This window comes from Patagioenas fasciata, chromosome 3 (assembly GCF_037038585.1).
Source record: "Patagioenas fasciata isolate bPatFas1 chromosome 3, bPatFas1.hap1, whole genome shotgun sequence".
NCBI lineage: Eukaryota > Metazoa > Chordata > Aves > Columbiformes > Columbidae > Patagioenas > Patagioenas fasciata.
The window spans coordinates 24,927,259-24,944,958 of record NC_092522.1 but is presented as its reverse complement, the minus strand read 5'-3'; the positions used below and the strand labels follow the sequence as shown (position 1 = coordinate 24,944,958).

Here is a 17,700-nt window from a genome sequence, read left to right as displayed (position 1 = left end):
GAGAAGCTTTCCGGAGCACACCACACACCACACGCACACACATGGCCTGGAAGGGCCTCATGGCACTTGATCTCTCTCTAGGAATCTTGTAGCAAGTTATTGACAGAGTTTCTCTGCCTCCATGAAAGAGGGTGAGCGCACAGGAACCAGCAGGCACGAAACCAGAACTAAGGTGGCTTTCATGCAGCTGGGGTAGTCCCCCGTGAAAGCCACCTTCTCCTACACAACCTTATTTCTCTGTACACCCTCCTGTTGCTGCTATGAGGGTAACCATATTCGCCCCCTCACATGGGTGTTACAAAAGGAAGCACATCAAAGCTTCGAAGTGCTGCATGTAATTAAGTAAACACGTCTTAACTACCTTTAAAGACAACAAGAATTTGTTTTGAAAGCAGAGTGGGCTTTGTAGACTTACAATAACAAATAGAAAGCAACTAAAATAGCAATGTCAATTTTTATGGTTTGGACTGGAGGAGCAACTAGTCTTTTTGCAAAGACAGGCAAGGCAAGAAAGCAGTACTTTTAGCCTGATTAATCAAAACTAATGAGCCCCTAAAACCTTCTGTTTCTCTCAATCAGCATACTATCAGCAGTGACACTATACTAGCCTTTCTACATCAAAGAGCAGCCCAGGGGCCATCTAACGACACTCCAGTGTGAGTGACTCAGAGTTTCTCCATAAAGTCAAGCTTGCCTAAATCTCCAGACCAGATGGTTGAACTGTGAGACAATCCATCAGATGGCTCAGAAGTGTTTAATACAATTAAGGATATGCAATCTGGAAATGCCCTGGGCTCTGACAATTTGTCCACAGATTTCTGTAAAGCTTTCAGAAACAAATCTGCAGAGTCTCCTTCCAAACAAGCTTAATGATTTCTTTGCCAACAGCAAGGGAATCAGCCATTAAGGGCAGCAAACAGAACCCCTTGCTAATGCCTTCTCACCCCATAATAGGCAAGATAGCAAAGGCACAGAACACCAAGTGTTGACAAACATCATGTAATAGGATCAATTCTTCAACAGCAAACACTTTGTGTGCATAGTGCTTTTCATCCAAGCAACGGAAACATTAATTCTCTCTATGCTCCTCAAAGACTTGCAGTTATATCTACTGCGCAGACAGGAAAATTGAGGCACGTTGCTATAATACATAGCTTGTCTCCATCCAGGAGATTACAGAAATCACAGATTGGTTAGGGTTGGAAGTGACCTCTGGAGATCATCTAGTGGTGGGAGAACAGCACATACTGGCCCTGCCTGCCTTTCCCTCTTTTCTCGCCCTCTTCTCCCTTTCTTTGCTTTCCATCTGCACCACCATCAGCCTAATGAAGCGGTTCTCAAATCCCCAGCAGTTTCCCAAGCTCAGGAAGACAGCTTGCCTTTGACCCCAGGAGGGACAGAGGACTCCCAGTGGAGGGGACAAGCTCACAGTTGTCACTTTAAAACAGCAGAGCCAAGTTGAGAGTGGCTGTGAATAGAGCCACACCAATACATGGTCCTAAGTACCCTCCGTCAATCATCAGCCAACAAGGGTATCTTGGTACCAGGAACAGAAGGACCTGGCAGCAACCATTCCATGTGTGACACCTCTCATCGTATTTATATTTCGTCTGCTGTGGAGTGAAGGGAGGGATTTACTGCCTAAAACATATCCCCACAAAGACAGGAGAAGGAAAGGAAATGGACGGAGGAGACTCAAATGGAAAGGCTGAGCTGCTGTAGCACAATGCTCAAAACTAGTACCCATGGGCAAGTTCAAGCTATCCTGCTTACAGGTGTGCTCTGTGATCTGTTAAAGGCCAGCAGGGGAATGACCGCAACACCACAGTGAGGTAAAGTCAAATCTACTCCAGGCAGGGATTCACTTTTTTGATCCCCAAAGAGAAATAAATACATTAAGAGCTTGAGAGTGTTTACCAATGACATGAGGTGCACTGTACATAAAGCATATTACATGTGTTTCCAAAGTAAGCAGTGAAATCCAGGATATTCAATTTAAAGAAATCCTTGTTAGATCTGGAAAAAACAGATAACAACTGCATGGCTCCTACTAAAACCTGCGAGTGCCTAAAGTCATGAGCTGTGGTTCCATGACTACTTTAAGCCAACATAACCACCAGCTGCTGCCAAACCACAACTCTCCCACTTCCCAGTCCTGTCACTCCTTCCTGTTCACACCAGCAACTCCATCAAGCTCTGCTGGTTTATAAATGCTGGTAGCAGGATCAGAGGTGGGACTGAAAGGCTGGAAGCGACTGTGGTATTGTCATCCCAAATTAAATTCATCTGCCTTTAAAAGATACACATGACTTCTTTTCCTACCCCTCACACTGACCTTGCAGCCCACAGGTCTGACTCTTCCTGCCAACATGGTGCATGCTGTGCTGCTTCTGCCAGTACAAGTACCACTGCTCAACAACCAAAGGGAAAAAACACATGGGACTGAGCAGTTAAGAACTGTATTGAGAAGTGTATTTGTTGCACATGCTGAGATGGACAAACAAAGGCCTTAAAGATCAGCTTCAGCTCCTCCACCACCAGACTGCTGGGTGTTTGTTTTCATACGTTTCTTTCCTGCTTCAGGTGTCCTTTGTGATATAACTATGCATACACAGTATATCCTCTTGCATTGTGCAAGATTCCTGATGTAGCTATTCCTGGTTAAATGGTTGACACTTGACAGCATACCTAAAAGCAAGTGAAAACCTCCTACTATCTATCTGATTATGTATAATAAATGGAAATTGTGCCTGTAAGGATACAGTGCGGAATCTGATGCTAGAGTACAACTGAAGAGCGAACAGGCTGTGGAAGGTATTTCAGGGTGGAAGACCTCATCCACCTAATGTCCCAGAAGGTCAGAACTCGGTTCAGTAAGTGCATCTTTAACAAAACAGGATCGCCAAGCCTGAAAAAAATGCTAGTCAAGGGTGCCTTTAAAACCAGGGGTTTGTGGCAGATCAAAACTAAAAAGATCACATGCCTTACTGCCTTAAATATAATGTTTTATATGCCTCTCAGAATGCTGGGAGGATACGACACAGCTTCCAGTGTCTGGGGTGTTGCTGCTGCACGCGAGGCAAGTGCAGAGGGATGTAACAGGAGCACGTAGGGGGGCACTGCACGTCTCCTCGCCCTGCACAGGAGCCCACATCAATCCGTCAACAGCTGGAAATCTCGCCCGCTCAAACCGACTTACCGGCTGTCTCACTCAAAGATGGGATATAGTATGAGCTCCCTTCCGGTTCCTACACCACGAATTCAACCACAATGCTTTGCTCAAGCTGGCAGATGCGAGAACAGCCACAAGACCTGCAGGAGCCGTACCGGTGGAAGCATTGCTGTTCCCACCAGGAGGTGTTCCCATGCTTCTCCCTCAATCACCGTTGTACCAGGATGGCAGGTTTAAGGGGGTGAGAAGTGATCTGCTCTGACGTTATACACGCAAGTGGCTCCATTCTTTAGAGCTGTCAAGCACTATTATATTTATAGAGTTTTTACACAGATTATTTGCAAATGAATTCAACAGATAATAGAACTTTCTTTAGTGTTACATAGACAGTTGCACAAAGCTTGGCAGAGCTTGAGAGAAATTCTCCAATTTCTCCAATACATACTTGTAATCTTCTCACATGACCCATCTTACACATTGCTGACAACCTCCCTATGCTCCACATTCTCACCTCCCAACACATTCCTATGCTCCACATTCTCACCTCCCATCCTGCATGTAACATCTGCCAAAAAAACAAACCTACACAGGGCTCCAGGTCCACTCACAACCTGCTATACTCCCTCTCTCCCCAAGCTCCTGAACAACACCTTCCTTAGGCAGCTGCTTCAAAGAAATTCTTGTCTACAGATGCTTTGATAAACAGCCTGCATGACCCGAAGGATGTATCTATTAGGTAACGTAACTGGTAATTTTGAAATAGGGTCCCCTGATACACTTCCATAATCTTTTCTTGCTGCCATTATTCAGCAGAACTACTGATGAAAGTCAGTGTGATGATGAAGATGAATAGCAACAGGTAAATAAAGTTTTCATGCATTGTGCCATGGTCTTTCTTCCAAAGACAGATAGCAACCTGCAAAATGCTGAGCTTCATACCACGTGTGACCCAGCGGATTAGTGACGCTATACATTATCAGCTGCCTGGCCCTGGCCGGAGTGTCAGAGAAAGGCAGGTGGGATTATACAGGGAAAAGATTTATTTGGCCCCTGTGAGTGGTATGGAGGTCGACAAATCACTTCATCCTTCTCTAAATCTGCAAGGTGTGACGTTTTGGCTGACAAACACATCTCCCTTAGTTTCATTTTGATAGCAACTTTGCACAAATTATCATACGTGCAGTTTTATATATTCCAACCCTGGCAGTTTCAGATTACATCTTTTCCTGCACAACAAGGCCATTTTCAGTCCCAGTGTGTAATTCAAATCTCATAATTCCACTGGACAATTGCAGATTAGAGCTCTGAAAAGGTGTCACTTTTTTCCCCCTGCTTCTGATGCGAAAATGAAAACCCAGGGGGGAGCACTTGATGAAGATTTTGCAGATGGCATCACCGACAGTTTTCTCTATTGGTACTGATCACAGCTTATAAATTCAGACATAAAGAATTATTTTATTAAATAACATCCCACAAGTCAAATGGTTTTTCCATCCAGCAGCAGCTATGAGGGACGGAAAGGGCATTAAACATAAGTTTGAAACATAAGCACCTCAAAAGAATGTCCAGACCCTGAATTACATGGCTCAAACTGCCAATTAAAATCATTGGCTTAGATTGTCATAGGCCCACACCATCATCTATTAGGTTGGTGCAACAGTAATTGCAGTTTTTGCATTGCTGAAGTTTGCCATTTGATATTGGAATAAATTCTTTCATAAATGTCGTTATGTTATACATCATTTTAATGCACTTTTCTTGCTTTATGTTTTTTGCTGCTGACTTAGTACTTGCTGTTTATTTTATATTTATTTTAGACTATGCAAATTATGTTAGACAAAAAGTAAATTGGAGCAATGTTCTTATTCAAGTTCAAAATGGGTCATAAAGCAGTGGAAACAACTCACTACATCACCAACGCACTTGGCCCAGGAACTGCTACTGAACATAATGAAAACACTTACACAACCAGCAGGATGCAGAAAATGCTTTCCAAGAGTTCATCGAATCCCAAAGCACGGATTTTCATGCTACAGGAATAAACAAACTTCTCATTGGCAAAAATGCGTTGATTGTAATGGTTCTTATTTTGATTAATAAAGATGTGTTTGAGTCTAGTAATAATGATTTAAAATTCACAGTCCAAATCTGCAATTACTTTTGTACCAACCTAAGGGCATAGATAGAACTGCATAGAATAAGGCAGGATCTGGACTCCAGTGTAAACACAGTACACGACTTGCCTGATTTGCTGCTGAAAGAAACTGGATATCCTTTGCTTCTACTCTGACCTGCTATGCAACTTACGTAAATTGCTCATCCTCCACAAAGCACATCAACTGGAGGCACCGTAGCTCTGTCTCCAATACAGGGACTAGTTGAACTCATGATCAGCCAGATGAGCTTTGCAAAGCTCAACCTGTCGCATTAATTAAGAGATTTCACATTTACAAAGTGGCATAATTCATGCTGCCTTCACCTGTGCCTGTCACAGGAGCACCCAGAATCCAGGGCACACCTACAGGGACCTGCAAGGCAGCCACTGCCAGATAAGGTGATCCTCTGAAGTCTGACAGCTACATCCAAGCGTACAGAGCACTTAAGGAAGATGCTTCCTCAAGGACAAAGTGGTTTGGCCTTCCACTGGTGAGGGCCGATATCACAGAATGAGTAGAACTGATGAGAAGGCATTCAATACAGATGGGAGGACACACACTCCTGCAAACACTGTTGCAACCTCTGAGGCTGTATTTGGGTGCAACGTACCACGATATACATCACACCAATTCAGCCTGGTCCACAACACGCTGACCCACAGAAAGAAATTGGTCTTGCTGATGTGCCTTTTCCAAGCAACGTTTAAAGAGAACGTGAGCTTTGAGCTTCCTTCTGTTGCACCACGGGAGAGATGCTCAAATGGGAACTGGGAGAAAGGGCCTGAAGAAGGCATTTAAGGGAATAACCTTAGGTGAGAGGGATGACAAACGTTTTCGGGCTCTGTTAATTCATCTAAACAACACTGTGGTCAAAGTCCAAGGGCTTTGGGATTTTCATCTACATAATCTTCAAATTTACTAGACTGGCAAATTTTCAGTTGGTTGGTTTGGTTTTTTCTCTTGGTAAAGGTGTCTTTGTAAAAGAAGTATTCCAACTGAGGTGGAAAAAGCAGTCATCCCTGCTTCCCCCAAAGACCCACCGAGGACAATAGCTACACATTGCAGCAGCTGTTATCAATACTGCTGCTGTTATCACTATTTTCTAACCTGTCCCCCAGCAGCTCAGGTGGAAAGGGTCACTCTGGGGTTTCTTCAGCTGAAGTTTGATTGATCAGCTCTTGCTGAATCAAATTGTTTCTGTAAGTGCTTCTGTAAACAAACGAATTAGCAAATCCCTACCAGACAGTATTTAGTTTACACATTTAGCAATGGCATCTGCAGTAGCTAAATCAGACTGGAGCAAGCACATCTACCTCTGGCACAGCATTCAGTGGAGAAAGCATATTGGACTTCTTTTTGTTCAGAGTTTTTTCTCCTTTCCCTCAAACCCGGTGACCCTCTGTGACAAAGATTTATAAAACTAGCAGTCCAGAGGGGGTCATTGCGGAGCAAGCAAGCGTAAAATGAAATTGAAGAAGTAACTGGAGGTGAGCTTAAACCTAGATTCATCTCACACAATTATCACTGTAAATTCGGTAGTTCAGAGGAGACAGCAAGGTGCCATTACTTCTCACTAAACATGTCAGAGTGATTTAGAATAAGTGACCATCGGTTCAGCTAGAAACAACAACTTAGTCTTGAAATTATCTTGACTCGCTACTTGCAGCTTTAAACATGAGCTGCGATGATCCACCTTTTGGTCTGCTATTCTCAATTCTCACGAGGAAGGACAGCAGATCTGAGATTTTCAGGAAGATATTTGTAAAAACATCCCTTGGCTGGGACTGCTGGGGAACATTCACTGGGGAAAGAAAAAGGAGACCTGAACACCAAAGAAGAAAAAGTCTCTTTGCATTAATTCATTCTCCAGTTCCCATCCTTAGGCACTGAATTATCCATCTTCCATACAAAATGGTGTATTTATTACCATCTATTTTCCAGACATCTCATAATATATACCAAAAATTCTGCTTATAGAGAACTCAAGGACATGACTAAGGGGATGGGTACAAGCAAACCCACACTTCTTTGTCTTTCTTTCTTGGCTTTGGTACACTAAGAAAAACTGGGGTCTCTCTGCTCTTGCTTCATAGACATGTTTAAGGACTCAAAATGTTAAACAAGAATGTGAGGCATAAGAATGGTTTAGGACTGACCACATACACTCCACACTAATGCAAAAGTATCTGTCTGGTGGACTAGAGGTTAAATCGGTGCTTCTGCGTTACTGCTGATTCTTTTTCCATTCTCCAGGCAACTTTAGAAGTGTATATATTTATTCTGGGAAGAATCCAAACAAGTTTCATTCACTTGTCCAATAAAACCACAATAGCTGAGTCAGTCTTTAAAAGCATTTATCTTTCTAGTATTGTTTCCTTGATATAGTACTTACCTGTTTACCATAAATAAGAATGGGTCAATTTTAATTTACTTGAAGATGTGACCTTTTTTTTCCAGAACTGTTCAAAAGGGAAGTTTTCCAACCATAATCTCTTGTTGCTTGCTTATTAATGGGCACTAGTACGTTTAACCTTGAAGCAATTCTGCTTCAACTGTAAAACTAAATGTAAATTTAATTTTTTTTCCTTTTTTTTTTAAACAGGAAAACAACAGTCCACCACTAGCCAGATTTATCCCACTGCCAGAATTGTTTCCACCAGAAGAACAGCCAATTAAGCAAATGACAGGTGTAATTTTCAGTTTTTGCCTCACGTTGCACTAGTGGAAAGGTCACCAGAGCTGGATGCCCCATAGGTAAGACACATCTCAACCTTTCTTTCTGCCATTTTTGTGGAACATTGATATAGAGCTTTTCCACTGTGCAGAGGAAATGTTGGCAGGAAAACAAGAATGCCTCATAAACACACCCACAACACAATCCAGTAATGTCTTAACCGGGAGACTAAGAACATTTCATAGATAAACTGCTACATTATTCCCCGCTTTGTAAGGTAAGACACATTTGATAGCTCAGAAAATATAAAGTCAGCATAAGACCTAACAAATACCATACATGGTATATATATATCTATATATTCCATGTAATCTGTATTTGAATTGCCCTGTTGATAGGAATGTGGTCTTAACACAAAGGATTTAATGCTCTGGGTCACAGCAGATGACCCAACTCTGTTTCAAGCCCGTATTCCAGTGAATGGAATGACTCCCTGTTCCTCTCCCCATTCTCAACGGGAAAGACTGTGGAGATTTAAAAAAGAAAAACAAGCGGTACCACAAACGAGGCTTCCTGAAAAGCAGCAGGACATCACACCTCTCAAAGACGGACATCTTAGGAGGCACAGAAAAGGACTATGGAGTGGTACAAGCCAGACATCTCAGCACACTTCTGAATACCATGGAAAGTGATACCACTTAAATATTTTGCTGATCTGAGATCTAAACAGGCTCAGATTCATACATAAAACCTCTTCATCACCTCCTTTCAAACCCACTGGACATGTAAGTCCTTTATTTACCAATATAACTTGTAGACCAATTTGATTACCATTTATTTGGCAGAAGTGCCTCCGCATCCTGACCCTGATCACTTCTGACTTCTGAAATACTGGTCCAGTCTTTCCATGGGAGGTGAATCAGTTCCACTCCACATTGCTGAAATCGCTTGATAAAACCACTGCCCTTCAACCAGTCCTGGCTGGAGGTTACAAAGGAGTCGCATCTACATTTACTCACATAATAGCAAAGAAATTGGGACAAGCACTTCCCAACATACTAAAAGCATTAATACATAAATTACCTAAATTAATTAAGATGCTTAAGGTATCTTCTCTACCCTATTGCAGGTTAAGGCATCCTTCAAATAAGTTTTGGTCAGGAGAAGCAGCTTTGAGACAGATCTGTCACATATGAAGGGCAGCTGCTGATATTTATGCCCTACAGAGAGGCTCACTTGGAGTTTGATTACAACACTCTAATGTTCTGAGTTGTGAATTACACTCAAGAACAACTTATCCCCTCATGCAGATGTGATTCTAACCTCAGCAGTCCTGTTTTGACATCCTCAGTGGTGCTTTTAAAGCTTTTGGGCACATTTGATCACAGATTCAGCTTGACAATTCTGCTTGAGAGGGTTTGTCAAAGCCGTTAGAGCGCAGATTGGATGCCAGTGTCTGAAGGACGGGGTGTCACCCGCATTAGACTTCATTAGCTACATGGGACCTCAGTGGTAGATACATCAGCACTATTATAGAGGGAGCTAATCAAAAAGAGACAAGCCTCAAACCAAAAGCTATGCGCAAAGCTTAATGAGAATCTTCAAGATTCAATACATTTTCATTCATTCTCTTCCCACTCATTTTCAGCTCCACATGATGCGTTACATTTGGGAAAGCCAAAGAAAACAGAGAGTGCCCTGAGGAAGGCTGTACTCGCAGTATTCCCGCCCCAGTCCAAAGCAGGAAAAGTGGCAAAGGAGACAAACCCAATCACAAAGCCGAGCTGTGAGTTCAAGCTTACTCAAAAGAAGGCAGGTTCAAGGGTCTGCAAACAGTTTGGTCCTTCAGGAGCAAAGGACGGACTTAGAAACAGTCAATTACTTATGACTTTAAAAACTGGACAATACTTCATCACCAAAAGCATACTCTGAAACTGTAGCACATCACTAAAAACTGAAGGAGGTGAGATTCTCCATGCTCAGTGGGCAGGCTTATGGGAACAGTGTCAGAAGAGGAGCTGATCACTGAAAACCCGGCCTTCAAACCTTCCGAAAATATTGTTCAGAAAAGCGTTACAGCAGCGACTTTGGGAGGAGAGGTTTCTGCCAATTACTACCCCAGGTACACAAGAAGATGGGGGCAGGATATTCCGAATTAACTGCACAGAAGAACAACATATGTCCACTTTTGTGACTTCAGCCCACCAACTGCTGTCTGTAGCAGCAAACACATGGCAAAATCAGAAACAGAGCTGGGAACAAAACCATATTTTCAGTTCATTTACTTTTCCCCAGCGAGGGGCAGAAATCACCTAGCTCCAGTTATCATGTCCTGCACTTAAGCAACAGTTTGCTTTCCACAGCTTATGTATTATTTTTTATACAAGCATCTTTCCTCCATCTACCTTAAGAGACCTCCAGAACAATTTATTCCTTGATTAGCATGGAAACTGTCTGCCTTTGGGACTCAGTTGTGTTCCACAGGAAAGGGAATGTCAACACTTGAAGAAGGTGCCCAATGGTTGTGCAGGTCTTTTTTTTTTTTTTGCCTTTCCCAGTAATTGAAACCCAGAGCAGACCCACACATTTAAGTCTCACTTGGGTAGCTGCATCCCCAGTTCAGCCAAACATTTATACCCTTGCAAACAGGCCACTGCTGAGCCAAGAGCCCCCACGTACAGCAGCACTGGCCACACCAGGACACGTTCCCATTTTCCTGCTTCCCACTGAGTTGCAAAAGGAACTTAGCACCTGTAGCTTTACAGCTGCTTGGAAGAAACCATCATAAAAAGTTTATTTATTATAAAACAAGGCTTCTGATGCTCTGTTCCCTGCATTTAAAAATGGTACCATAAAAATGAACCTGTTTATTTTATTTTTTTTTCAGATGGGGGGAGTTTTGAGACATCCTGTTGCTACATTTTTATTCCATTGCAGCCCACTTGAAATCATCAGTCTATTTTTATGCTGATAATAATATGACTTTGTATTTATAGAGCATGCTACAAACAAACACATCCGCCGTCCCTTTGGGAGGCTGGGAGGGAAGTGCTGGACACGGATGGAAACAGGGCACAGGGTTAAGTAGCAGAGTCCAAATCAGAGTAAGGATGAGGCCTCTGATCTCCTGGTTCCTCTGCCTCACACTCGTTCCTAAATTTTCTGTTTTCCGAAAAATTTTAAGAGCTTGCTTGAAAAATGTGATCAGTACATTTTTAGCTTGGTTTTCCTTGAAAAAGGGTTCTTGTAACCACACTGGTTGCCAACCCCACGCCCAAGTATCTTTCAAATCTGCTAAATAGTTTCAGCTAAATTGGAGAGGATTAACACCCTTGACAGTGGCCCTACATTTTTGCACTTTTTGGAAACGAGTAAGTGAGCAGAAGCCTTCACATCAGCATCTCCAGAGAGGGAGAACACAGCTCCTCTGAATTCTGCTTGGCAGCACGAACACACATACATGCGTATGTACACACATAGACACACCACACTTTTAGGGTTGGCCCAACCAGCACACACACGGCTGTGGGTGTGCTGGTTTGAATGAAAATGGGTTAATTTTCTTCATGCAGTTAGAAACCTTTCTTTTCCACAGCTAGCATAGTCATTATTTGGACTTAGTTTGAGAACAAGCAGATAACACCCCAGCGCAGAGTTAATGTTTTTAATTGCTCTGGTCTGAGAGACAAGGACATTCTGAGCGCTCTGCCCACGGGTGTGAAGCATCGAGGAAGGGGGGCAGAGATGAGCCAGAGCTTGACCAACATCCAGACTGATGAATGAGAGTATTCCATCCCATTGGTGTCCTGCTAATTATTTAAGGCGAGTTGGGACCTCCCGGTTTTGCACTGCTCTTCCACTTTTTTGCTCTTCCTTGCTCTGGGGCACAGCTGGGGGATTTCGGTCGGGATGTTTAGCTCAGCCTTCTGCCGTTTTGCAGAGGTCTCTGGGCTCTTCTGCCTTTTTCCTCTTCTCTCTCTCTGGGATCGGCTTTGGGACCAGGTGCTGTTTCCTAGGACTGGCTGCTCAGCGTGTTCATGAAGAATTGCCTTGAGTATATTTTATTTCTATTTCATATATATATATATTTACTAGTAGTGTATTAGTGTTTTGTTATTTTATTAAACTGTGTTTATCTCAGTTCAGTTTCTCCCTTCCCTTTTGATTCTTTCCCCTATTGAGAGAGTGAGCAGCTGTCATGGTTACATTGCTAGCTCAGGTCAAAACACGACAGTGGGCCAGCTCTTCCCTACCGTGTGGACTTCTACGGGGGACAGACGAGGACAAGAAGCCGGGCAATGGCAGCACACAGCTTCCAACGTGCCATCTCTTTTGGGCAGCTGGCGCAGGTGGCACGCAGACCAGGGCTGAGAGGCACCATGCTACGTCTGCAGGGAGCTCCGGGGAGGTTCATCACGGTTCGGGGGATGACAAGCACACCTAGCCAGAGGACAGAGCATGGTGAGACATGGACCTTCTGCACTCACCCGCTGGACAACAGCCGGTCCCACTGGCGGCTCCAGGAGGGAAAGTCCTCGTGTCCTCCCAGAGAGGTGAAGTGCTGGGTGATCTCTCTCCGTCCCCACCCGGCTGGGCTCCAGGAACATCTCTGTCTTCAAGGCAAAAGCCAGGCTTGGCCAAGGCCTCTTTTGTACTTTGAAGAACGCTATGTCCTTAAGCTAAGACACAGGCCTCCTAAATGTTTTTGACAAGGAGGAGATCCTTTTGATAGTAGCATAAATAGACATGACTTCTTTTTAATCCAAAAAACCTAAATATTCTAGCTCTTTCTCAAACCATGTATCTGTCATGAGAATATCTTTCACTTGCAGCCAGGTTAGCTTGGAGCAGGTAGCATCTTGATATTCCAAAGATGCTAAGGATTATCAGCTACTTTATTATCATCATCAGAAACACTTTATTGCAACAAATAGCTTCAAATCTGATCTGGATTGGAGAAATAACTCTGAAGCAAACAAAATTAGATTGCTCCTTTCCTATTTCAGGAAGAAAAATACAAAGCATGCGAAGACATCTCTTCTGGTTGGATCTCCCATATTAAGAAAAGTGCATAGAATCCATGTTAGCTTCAAGAAAAAAGAAAACATAACAGTACTGTGTTCCACACAGGAGAGCATGATGTGGCAGAGACAGAACCATTACCCTAGAGTATGACTTCTCCACAGAAGAGTATTGATGCCCAGATATGAGTGATGAGCACCGCAACACCCATTACATGAGCTAGCTGGTCTACGAGCAAATGGAGATGCATGGCATGTGATTGTCTTTACATTTCCCTGGTGTGCTATGTCACCTTTCTGAATGAAAAAAAAAAAATAACTGCATTTTCATAGACACACTAGTCTCTGGCTCCTCTTTAGTGCCACACAAAATGCTGTTAAAAAGGCAAGACTTTTTTTTGCATGCAATACTGATGTTTGTCCAAAATAAGAGTAATTTTGAAAGTTCACCATATGTGTTGCATGTTTGAACTTCTCTCCTCTGGAAAGCAGAGTATCAGAGGAGGTGAAGTGTGCACACCAGTACCTCATGCTAGGATGGAGTAGGGATGCAAGCAGAGCACAAGCTCAAACCTGGAAACAGCCTTCACAGCACCTTCTCCAGCCTCTGCCACAAATGGCGACTGCTATTGGAAAAATCACAGCAGGTTATTTTTGCTGATTTTTTGTCTAGTTCTAGCTCATATTTTGCATCCAGTGTTTCAAGGACAAGTGGATCATTGCTGTATAATTTGAAGAATAATATTTTTTTAAAGGATTGATTGGGTCAAAAGTGCAGAACAAGTGGACATTTCCTCTGGCATATCTCAATCAAATGGGACTTAAAGCTTCACATGCAGAAGAGAAAGCAGGCCTCAACCACATGTTGAGATACTTCAATACCTCAAATACCCCAAGGACCAGCTCCAAGAGACATCCAAACTCAGCAGGAAGCATTCCCCTGATTTTAATAACATTTTACTCAAAAAAAAAAAAAAAAAAACCCTTTGCATTTGTATAAGACAAAGGACGTGCCAATTAAAATGAATATCATAAACTCAGACACCTTTAGGTTACTACAGAGTTTCTTTAAGAAACAAAACCAACAGTGCGGAACCTGTAAAACAATTAAAACCTCCAGAATATGTCATTTCATAGAAAGACTGGAGCTGTGCTCCAAGTCCTTTCTCACAGAGGTTGAGAAGGAAAGGCAAGCATGCCGGTATTGCTGATCTGTACTTCTGCTGAGATAATCCCAGGTGTACTAGGCTGCCCCTGGGACGCAGAAAATCAGATGTGAAGAGGACAAAGGCAGGCAAGCCACCGCAACCTCTCGGGGGACACACCACATCTGCAGAGAAAACTGTCACTGCTAGTTATTCCATACCGCTGCAGCCCACGGCTGGTAGCCGGTCTGTGCAACGAAGAACTGGACCCTGCAAAACACCAGTATAACTGGATTCAGCAGGGAACCGGATGGCAAGCCAGGCAAAGGAGTTTAGAAAACAACAATACTGTAATATAAGAGAATTTCTAGGGATAATTCATGAACCAGCTGTCCGAAGAGTCATTCCTTTGGTTCGCTTCTCCTGTTAGCATTTGAATGGAAGATATGGCAATAAGATCATATGGAATACTCATGGGATTAGCTCATCGCTCTTAACAACGAGACATGTAAATTCACAGCAACACTGTTGACATGTGCAGACTGACGCCAGCTTTACACACAGTTAAACACATGTTTGTTCAGCGGGGCTGTTAAGGACAGTCAGGGAGCTAATCAGGGACAACCACGTCATATTTTTAATAATTGCCTCGGTGCGTGTGCAAGACTACACCTATTCTTACACTAGCCACCCTATTTTCTAGCTCAATGACCATCCTCGGTGTGGGGAAGGTCTAGGCTGCATCTTTCAAACCCTGTTGCTTCTTAGCAACTTTCCTCAGGAAGGGGAAACTTTTCTGCGTGCTGCTCCCAATAACCTTCAGCATTCCTCCCTGCTTTGGGAGCAGCCGTCTTACAAAACTCTTCTACGTGAAAGAAAAAGTCAAACACCTTGTACAAGCCAGGCTGTTTGCAAAGGGGGCTGCCTGCTTGCCTTCACAGGGCTTTTACTAAACAGCTGCTATTAGCCCTCTGCTTTTATCAACATTAATTCACTGAACCAGATGAAAAGAATTCATGCTTGGGAAAGCCCTGATTTAGCAAGGGGGACACACAACACAAGTTTAACCTTACTGCAAATCAGCAGAAATGTTACAGAGCGTATATATATGTAGATCTTTACACGTCTGGCACATTTGTAAAGGCAAATTGTCCTACAGATTTAAAAGAAAAAAAAAAACACCATGGTAAAAATACAATCAGCATTTGAAGCCTGTTAAAATATTTTGCTCATTCTTTCACGCAGTGCTTAGGTTCCATCTAGTGGTATTCACCAGCAATAAACAGAAGACAAGATGGGCATTTTCCTGCCTAAGTGCTTCATTTTCAAAATCTGTGTGTCTAGTTGCAGAAATAATCATAGAGTCTTCTTTAGCCATATAATTTTTCTCACCACCTCCCCAAAAATTCTCTTGGTCCTCTGATGGGAATTTTCCAGCTATAGTTATCCTAGTTTAAACATCTGAAGCAGGCTCTAAGCAAGCAGCAAAAGGAATCTGGAAGGCGGGTAATCACAGCAGTTACAGACTTTGCACCCCAGTTAACAAACAACAGTGACAGGCGGCATCATCACAGAAAACTTGATTTCAACACTGTTTCAGAATATGTCTCGCCCTGCAGCTCAGCTCCCTTAGACTGATGAAGGCAGGTTTGTCTTATAGCAGGAAAAGTGTAAGCCAATTCTTTTCCTACCTACTTTAAGGTTATAAAACAAGCTCTGGCTATATTTCATTTCTCTTAGGCATTAGCAGAACACTCATCACAGAGACTTGGGTCCTCTCTGGAAGAGCTTTCCCAACTCTAAAGAGCTGCTATCTTCAAAGGGAATGGAAAAAAGCAACAATCAAAGAAATACAAAACTTCATGAATTTAACAGCTGCCACATTAGAGGTCAAAAGTAGATATTTTAAAGTAATTTTAGCGTTTCGCATAAACAACAAGAGAGAGTTCATGAGAACTGATCTAGTTTTGTCCACAGATATCATATCCATTTAAAGAGAAGGTGAAGTCAAAAAAAAAAGGAAGTTGACTGAGTTCCTTATTTGTGGTGTGTGGGATGGATGAAAGGCCTTTAGCTCCATAATGCAGCTTTTTCTATCTATTCTCATGTCAAGGAGCTTGACTTCTGGTCACAGAGAGTTGCGGCTTGCACCCAGCAGAACGTGACTCCGCTGTGCAGCACAGCCGCTCAGAGGCGTTACCAAATAGCAGTCTCTCAGTTTCCTCTTGCACGGCTCACCTTTTCACCTAAACTTCCATAAAGCAGGGCTGCATGTGGCAGACGGGCTCTTCTACGCAAACAAAAAGATAAGAACTTCCATGATTCCAAACTTCCTTGCTCCGTAAAGATGAAAAGAAAAAACTGAGTCTACACAATGCCTGCCTGGCCGTCGAGTTGATACCCTGGTCAGCCTAGACTTGTGGTTTATTTTCAAGATCATTCAACCCGTTTTTCTGCAAGTTATTTCTCAAAACCTGAGAAGATTTGCAACACCAAGTTGATTATAATCTCCCCACTTCAATTGTTTTTGTTTGGTTTTGGGGTTTGTTCATTGTTTTGGTTTTTTATGTTGCACAAAACCACACTTTGTACACAGCCTTACCTCCCAGAATCTCGGATCACCTCCCACGGGGGGCGACTCTTCCCTCTTTCTCAGCGTGGAGAAGACAGCAGCGATTCTTGGAGCAGCCCTCACACGAGCCCAAATTCGCCACTGGAGTTACCTCCACCACAAGGGCAGTTTTGCTCCAAATTTGCGGCAGGTGCGCCCGCCCCTCGGTGAAGGCGGGAAAGGGGCCTGGGTTACCCTCAGCCGGGGGGCTGGGATTTGGATTCACACATTTCCTCCACATGGAGCTTTTCCTGGTGGAGGAAACGGGAGCGGATTTCAGGGCTGTGAGCGGGAGAGCCACAGGGCAAGCACCCCCAGACAGCCCCAAGCGGGCCGTGCCACTCCCGGCCTGCCCGGCGCTGAGGACACCCAGCTGGGGCTTCCACAGCTTCGCCCCTGCCCGCACCAAGGCGGGGCCAGGCGGAGGGCAGCGCACGGCTGCTGCCCGCCTGGGTGGTGCCGTGAACGGGGTTGTTTTCGCCGCCGCCGCGCTGCCGGTGCCCTGGAGCTTATCGGCCCATAGGGAGGAGGCCCAGGGAGCGGAACAGGAGCTGTCGGGAGAAAGCCAAATGATAGGTGGCTCCATAGCTCAGTGGTTAGAGCACTGGTCTTGTAAACCAGGGGTCGCGAGTTCGATCCTCGCTGGGGCCTCTGTAGTTTTCAACCTATTCTTTTGTTTTTCCCTCCCCCTGAGCAAGCGGGAAGCTTCGCTCCGCAGGCGCGGTAGGGGGGAGCCGGCGGTCACCCGCGCTGGGTTGGTCCTTCCCCGCCGGCCGGAAGCAGGAGAGTGCTGTTCTTTGTGTCCCGCAGGGTGGCGGTAGGAGACAACACAACGTGGAAACTGCAAAACGATGTAATTTGCTTTGCCTCCTCCCACTTTGGGCAAGGGTAGGAGCCTGAGCCAGACCCTGGCTCTGCAGC

At 44.0% G+C, this 17,700-nt stretch overlaps 1 long non-coding RNA gene and 1 other non-coding gene across 2 annotated transcripts in view; one reads left to right on the top strand and one right to left on the bottom strand.

The window, feature by feature from the left end:
- Positions 1-17,215, bottom strand: part of LOC139827699 (uncharacterized) — a 155,126-nt gene extending 137,911 nt beyond the window's left edge. Inside the window, exon 1 of the long non-coding RNA XR_011738614.1 lies at positions 16,771-17,215. This is a non-coding gene — a long non-coding RNA (uncharacterized lncRNA). The remainder of the gene's footprint in view (positions 1-16,770) is intronic.
- Positions 17,216-17,357: 142 nt separating this feature from the next.
- Positions 17,358-17,430, top strand: TRNAT-UGU (transfer RNA threonine (anticodon UGU)). The gene has a single exon. It is a non-coding gene; the product is annotated as a tRNA-Thr (tRNA).
- Positions 17,431-17,700: the final 270 nt, after the last annotated feature.